Here is a 6766-nt window from a genome sequence, read left to right as displayed (position 1 = left end):
GACGTGACAGAAAATGTCCCGTCCACCCCCCCCGTCCCCCCGCAACAGCGTGTGTAGGGGACACGACGGGCGGACCTGCGTGGGCGGCTGCTGCGGGGCGTCGTGTGGGGCCCGGGGGAGAGCGGGGGGGCGGGGGGCGGCTTCTCCACAGGGACGGGGGTGGGCAGCACCCGCGGCCCTCCCGGCGGGGCCCTGTCGCGACATGGCGCCCCACCCCTTGGGCCTGCGCCGCCGGGACAAGGGAGATTTCCTTCGCACCCACGCACGAAAGAAAACTAAGTATCAGGTTTCCCTCCTGAAGGAGCAGCCGCACAGGGGAGGTGTGAGGAGGAGGAGGGAGGATGAAGCATGGCCGCCCAGAGGCCTCAGCCTGGCCAGGGAAGGAGGGAGGCCGGCCATGGGCACAGCGTCTGGGGCGGCCATGAGGCATCAGTGGTCGCCAACCATACCTGGCAACCATGGACGGTCACCAGCCGCCATCCCCCATCCCCATCTACCATCCACCATCCCCAGCTGCCATCGACCGTCACCGGCAGCCATCCGCCATCCCCGTCAGCCCTGTCCCCGCTGAGGGGGGAAGAGCAGGATGGCTGGATGAGGGAGCCGGCAAGGCGGCCGCCTGCTGCGGGGCTGGCCACGGCGGGGCTGGCCATAGCCAGGGCCAGCAGCGCGGTTGCCGTTCCCCCCGGCCGCCCCGCCACACGCACATCACGTAAAATAACTCACCAGGTCTCGTGCGGCTGACACCGCTGCCGAAGAGACAAGGTAACGCTTTAAAAGCTGCCTATAAATTAGGTAAAAATAATTAATAATACATATAATATAATATATTAATGGCATTTCTATGACATGATATGGATAATATACATTAATATATAAATACCTCACAAATAATTCAGTGTGTTTCCATTTCATCAACAATCACTGGCCAATGTATTTACTTTATGGTAAGGATTATACATTTCATTATAAATGGCTTGCTGGGCATGTCAGCAACTTTTACATCTCCATTCACTTTATTATTAATGGTTTCCTGAACAGTAACGGCATAATAATGCACACAATGCAGCATGAATATTTGATGTGGCATCTATAGTCTCCCATTTATCATTTATAACAGGCTACAAAAACATTATAAAACATTTATTACAAATTTATAGATCACTTTATACTAAAACAAAGTTGTGTTATAAATACATTATTAATCCTTTATGCCATTTATAGGAATCCCTTGTAATAAGGCCATAGCATATGTTGCTGCACAACCGTAACAGGAACGGTGTGGCAAGGAGGAAATACGGCAGGGTGAGCCTGCTCCCGAGTACGGGGTGTATTCTGCGAAGGAAAGCATAAACATCTGCACTCAAAATTAATCAGACTACCAAGGGACCGATCAAAAGAAATGCTGGTTGTTGTTTATGTTCAAAGTTGGTGGTTTTTTTCCCCTCCCCTCAGAAAGGATGCTTGCGCTCTTGCAAGTTGGAAACTTGCAGCGCTGGAGCCCTGAAAGCTGAGCTGTCCCGCTTCGTTTCCACACCACCTTTTCATTGGACTGATAGAATTTGCATAATTCATAAAAAGCCATCTGGCTAACGATGGGCAGCCTCTCCCATCTTCTGACATCAGGTAACTTAGGGGCTGGCGAGAAATAAAGAGGATGTGATGGGTTTAGGAAATGCATTTGTGGGGTCTCTTTTTGCAAGTCCTGAAGACTGTTTTGTTTAGCAGTGTGCACCCCCCGCCGTTCTTGCGATCGACATAGTGCAGCACTGGGAAACGAGGAGAAGAAAACGCTGTTTGAAAATGGAGTTGTTGCCAATTGCTAGTAGTACAAATACTGAAAATCGGCTTCTGAGCCCAGCTTTGACACAGCTGTAGTTACCCCTTTCAGATTTAATGGCCCAGATGGGGCACGGCCCAGGGAACGATATTTAGTTTTTTAAAAATATATTTGTTTAACATGACAATCTGTCTTCTAAGCAACCCGGCTTAATGAGTCGATGCGGTTAGTCCCTTCTCATTACCTCGCGCTTTGGGAAGGGGCAGCTGGGGCTGGGCAGCAGGGGACACAGACCCACGGAGCGGAAAGCCAGCCTGGACTCGGGGAGCAGCTGTGATTTTCTGTATATCACAGGCCACTACATTTCACCTCGTTCCTCCCTGCACTGAGCCCGGTCATCTGTGTTTGACCGAGATGGTTGTATCAGAAAGGCATCCAGGCTTGCAGGCACCAGAAGAAGAAACTGTTAGTCGCTGGCTCCAGCTGTGCACCCCAAGGGAGGGCTAGGTTGGAGGTACAGCCCTTGGTACACTGGAAGAATCAGGTCCACGTTATACGCTAAGGTGATTAAAATGACATCGCTGAAGGAGTTAGCTAATGCAGTAATAGTACTACTACTGGCCCAATAATGGCTTTTCAAAATAGAGGCATCAGCGACTTGTGCAGTGTTCTTAGTTGGTGATTAAGGAGAGCTCTGCGTTAGTTTATAGCTATGATGAGTCTTTAATGACCCAACAGGTAAACTAACAAGCACTGGAGGGAGGAATGGGGCAGGAAGGGAGCAGAGCTGCCTGTGCAGCTGCCTACCCATTAACCACAACCACTCTTCTCCCAAGACGTTCCTTGTGGGATGACGCTTACAAATCCTTACTCTGGACTGTATTTTTCCCTTCTACATCTTTTCCTTGGAGGAGCCTTATATGTCCTCATCCTATTTTGTGGACCTTGCCTACACTCACTGAGCTTTTCCCAGTGCTGCTGGGTGAAATTATCCCACCTGTGATGCTCTGCTGGCTCATGGAGCACAGCGCATCCCGTGAGTGCAGTGCCAGCTCCCCTAGCTCCCTTCCCGAGGCATGTTTGGAAGCTTGTTGGAGAGCAGCAGTCCACAAACATGGGCTGATTTATTTTTCTCTACCTACAGACATGTCTCCTTGTCTTTCTTTTCTACAGTCCTTTTCAGTTCTCTTCCTAGATACTGAACTGCAACAGAGAAATGCTGAGTGCTTCCTGACGGTTGCCATGACTATGACTAGCGGGGACCACCCTCTGCCATTACCTCTTAAATTTATCCTGGTTCCCATATGCGGCAGCCTGGACTTTACTGTTAGTAGAGAAAAAAACTTGAATATATGACTAGGACCACCTTAAAGCCCAAAGAAAAACAACCAATGTTTGTTAGCTTGAGGACTTAAGGGAGGGAGAAAGGGTCCATTCCTTATATCAGACAATGTGGGGCCTCATGAAGCTGGGAATCAAGTAATGCATTCTTTTTCATAAAAAAAGCGCATCATAGACCGAAATCACATCTTTTAACTATTGTGGGAAACCAGCTGATCAAATTGAGCTACTTCATAATTTTGCTGCAGGCTGTATGCAGGGCTGTTCACTTCCAACAATAGCAAGTGTGTGTCGTAGCCAAGAGCTCTCGCACATTCCTGTGCCAATGGCTTGTATTAAATTGAGGGATTCAAAACGAGAAGGAAAAAGTATGCATCTCATCAGTAACATGCCTCATCAGCTCTTTCTTCCCAGAAGGCAGCCAGGCTGACTCCACAGAGATGGAAAGGCCCAGGCCAGAGGAAAGAAAGTCCCAACAATTTCACAGCTACTCACACAGAAACACTTCCGCATGATACCCGCTTCTCCTCCGAGTCTGGCCAGTTTGACCTGCAAAGTAGCAGAAAAAAGGTTATTACGAAATTCAAGTCTGAACACGAATTTCTACTGAAAGAAGATGAAAGTGAAATGTGGAGTTACAGAAAGAAGCACTTTGGTAAATCTCTGCACGACACATGCCCCCGAGGAGCTCATAAATGGTAAATCCATTATCCTAAAACCTCAAAGGATCAAAAATAGTGAGCATCAGAGCAAAGTGTGTCCTGTCACCTAGGTATAACACAATGTCACATCAAATAAGAAACCAGTCTCTCTCCCTTGTTGTCCCTCCTGACCACCAGCAAGATGACCTGCCAACTTTCCCGTCCCCCAAAACAGTACGGTGCGGGACAGGCTGGAGGTTGATGTCAGAAAGTTATTTCCAGGCAACAAGGATGGGAAATGGCTCACATGCTGCATCCTACACACCAGGTGAGAAGAAAAAAACGAAGAGGCCATAAACAGCTGCTTGGTGGGTCACCAGAGAGCCTCAGGGAGCTAAAAGCAGCTCTCCAAGGGGATGGTGTTTGTTTCAGAAGGTGACCTCCCCTCCTCTTCCAAGGAAGCTGAAATAGGCGGTGGCGATCTCCAATCTTTGCACTACCATGCCACAATGCTCCCTCCAGTTCTCTGGGAGCGGAAAACTTCACTACTCTTATCAGAAAGTGAAAGTGAAGGTGCGTTTTACAGATCGAAACCTGTTTGGATCACGAGATTGGGTGAGGTGACCTGTATCAATCATGGCATCACCATGGGAGCAGGACCCACCTTGGAGCAGGAGCTGGCTTGGCTGCCTTGAAATGCTGTGCCTTATCAGCAGAGCAGAGTTTAAAGCCTGGAAAACCAATAATATTTGTTAGTGATTAACAATATTAACTATGCTGAAGCAAAGAGGCACTTTGCCTCTTCCAAGCTCATTGTGGCCATGGCTAAGTGAAGCCTCCTTTTCCTGGTGGTGGGGGTAAACACAAAGGTGCTTGCTCGGCGTTTGGCTATAGCTGACCTCCAAAACCCAGCTGGAACCTCACCCGGAAGAGAGGTCGGCTCTTACCTCAGGTTACTAACTTGGCAGTAATAAAATCCTTGAGATAGCATAACTTTAAAGGCCAGAACTTTCCACTTTTGCGCTGAATTGATGCAAAAAACTACAAATTGCCTTGTCTTCACGCAGACCAAACCTGAAGCACCACATGCTTTATTTGGGGGAGAAGAGGGGGTCCCATAGGAAGTCTATGATTGAATTTTGTACTGTCTCTCCCTCCAGTCCTGGCCTAACAGTGTGACCACTGCGTGGTCCCCCAAAGCCATCAGCACCTCCGTGTCCCTCTGTTGCTGCCTGGGTGGCTGGGGTGGGCACAGAACAGGGGGACAGCCTGGTGCCGAGGACCTCCAAGATGACTCGTGGTACTTGTGGTTCAAGATGTCCTACTCACCCTCTGCTGAGTGCCCTTAGAGATCTCACTCCTCTCCGAAGCTGTTACCAATAAAACCTGGAAAGCAAAACCATAAGCATCACTTTAGATTTTAAATTTCGTTATTGGTTTTAAAAAAAAAAAAAAAAAAAAAAAAAAAAAAAAAAAAAAGAGAGAGAGAGAGAGAAAGGGAGGTAATTTTATTACTCTTTTGGTATGTTTTCCATTATTTGCATAATTGTTTAATGCTAATAAGACAATTAGCAATTCTTACAGCTTAATAATTACCCAGCAATGACTGGCCTATTATAGCTTAATGAATTTTTTAATTGTTGCTGGGGGTCTTGACTTTTTTCGCCCACTATCTTCTTGTGTTGGAGATGCCTTTCATGCAAACAGGGTAATGCTAAAGGCAAGACGCCGCCAGCTCGGCTACACAAGACAGGCTGATACATTATTATAAAGGTCTCTCAAATTTAAGAGGGGAAAATGCAAACTCTATATTCTGCTGCTTTAGGGTCAAATTATCTAAATAGGCAATGCAGAGATTTTAAACTCAGTCCACCTTAGGCCAATGCTGCCCCTGCAGAAGCCAGGCTACTCAGCTGGCATGGGGCTGGCTTTGACACTCCGAAAGCTAACAAAAGGTTTACCATTTTTAGCTTTTAGCGAACAACTCCTCGAGTTAAGCGTGAATCATGCCATCCTGAACTGTGGCATAGCCAGAAGGAAGTTAATTGAGGGCAGGCAGGGCCGGGATTACGTTTGTCGCTGACCGAGGTCACAGATGAGGTTGGCTGGAGGCAGAGGATGGTGCGGCCCCGGGGAGCAGTCCCAGGAATAGACTCTATGCCCCACATTTACGCACAGATGATAAGTAACAGAGATGGAGCTTTCCTCTCCCTTTTTTATGCGAGGCTTCTTACATGCTGCTCCTTGCAAAGGGAGGCTTCTCTTTCTCTACCCTTCCTCTTTCCTAATGCCTGGCAAAACGTCGGTGCCTTTAGCCATGAAATCCCATTTGTTGGGCTGTTACCTGTATACTTCTCCCTGTGTTTCCACTGTTGATGTAGCGGGTCGGGCAGATTTGCCTCTGAGCTCAGTGCTGGAACTCGTCCAGTTCCCCCACGTCAGGCATGCCCCAGAGGCAGCTGCCACTGAGTCAAGAGCATGCCAGCACCTCCCAGCTTAGTCATGCCCTGCTCGTGGCCAAACTTACATGGTGCTCCAGGACACCCCTCATGGTTCCTGGGATGTACCACCCTGCACAGAGCTGAGTCAAACAGCCGCATCCCTGCGCCGGGGCATCGGCACATGTGGGGCCATGCTCCCAGCCATGCCAGGCCTGGCAGGAACGGGGTATGGTCAGGTTAGGAATGCCCACTTGTGCCCAGCCAAGGCAGTGAAGGTCCATCATGTGCACGCTGGACAAGTGTCCATCTGCCTCCTAAGGCTGCCACATCTGGATCATAAAACCATGATGTTTTGATCACAAATCATAAAAACATTTTATCTTTGCAGCAGAGAGAAATAATTTGCAGTGGGAAACCATCACAAAAGGTGCCTGCTGTTTGCAGAGGATTTGTGATCCCTGATGTTCGCAGGGTATGGAGGTGGGACCTGGTCACCTCTGTGAGCAAGCAGCTGTGCTTTGAGAGGACCAGACGTGAATGCCATCCCAACATAGGTGAGGAGA

Source organism: Vanellus vanellus, assembly GCF_965231255.1.
Source record: "Vanellus vanellus genome assembly, chromosome: 14".
In the NCBI taxonomy this organism is placed as follows: Eukaryota; Metazoa; Chordata; class Aves; order Charadriiformes; family Charadriidae; genus Vanellus; species Vanellus vanellus.
The sequence above is the reverse complement of the archived record's forward strand: the minus strand, read 5'-3'. Positions refer to the sequence as shown.